The following is a 1,028-nucleotide window of genomic DNA, read 5'->3' as shown; positions in this document are numbered from 1 at the left end:
GAGGCAGAGCAGACAGCACAGGCTGATCGCGGCCACCTCGGAAAACACCAGGGCTTCAGGAGTGAGGATCCCGCCATAGACTGGGGCTTCAGTAGATTTTGCTGGAAGATGGCCAAGGACAGCATCAGGTGATCAAAGGTGCACCCATGTGGCTTACCTGGAACGGCGCCTCCTTGCCCCACAGTGGGCACGAGTTGTCTCTCCTCCAGCGGCAGGAGGGCAGCAAGAGGACACTGGCCCCAGGGGCCAGCAAACTCGGGCAGACACCCCCACAGACCTGCAGACCGCGTCACCTCCCCCCGGCCCTGAATGGCAGACACAACCAACTCATTCGTGCACTTCCTGCAGCCAGAGTGGACAACGCTTCAGAAACCTTCTCCATCCGCAGCAGGGGAGCTCCCCCTTCTCCCTGGAACAGGATACCTTGTGTTGTTCACCGGACAAGGACAGGTGGATAGCGTCAGAATGTTACCTGCTGACGCGCCTTTGCCAGATTTCTCATCCTCACACATTTCACGGTGGAGCCGCTATGTAACTCAGAGAGGCCGCCAGAGTCTAGGCTGACTTCACAGCCTTCTCGCGACCACCGGGGTCCCTCCCCGCGAAGCCCTGGGAAAGGACACGGAAAGGAGAGAAAAGCAAAATATGGACCATGGTGCATCCTTGTCTTCCTGCAACTTGATTTTCAAAATGTTCACCTGAACACGTCTCCAATCTGGAGTCTTTGTCTGCAGAGAACGGAGTTTTCCTCACGTTTGGACTTTTATCAGAAAAAGGTGGGTCAGGGGCGCCTGGGTGGCACAGCGGTTGGGCGTCTGCCTTCGGCTCAGGGCGTGATCCCGGCGTTGTGGGNTGGAGTCTTTGTCTGCAGAGAACGGAGTTTTCCTCACGTTTGGACTTTTATCAGAAAAAGGTGAGTCAGGGGCGCCTGGGTGGCACAGCGGTTGGGCGTCTGCCTTCGGCTCAGGGCGTGATCCCGGCGTTGTGGGATCGAGCCCCACGTCAGGCTCCTCTGCTGTGAGCCTGCT

This window comes from Ailuropoda melanoleuca, chromosome 1 (genome assembly GCF_002007445.2).
Source record: "Ailuropoda melanoleuca isolate Jingjing chromosome 1, ASM200744v2, whole genome shotgun sequence".
Taxonomy (NCBI): Eukaryota; Metazoa; Chordata; class Mammalia; order Carnivora; family Ursidae; genus Ailuropoda; species Ailuropoda melanoleuca.
This window is presented reverse-complemented; position numbering follows the sequence as displayed.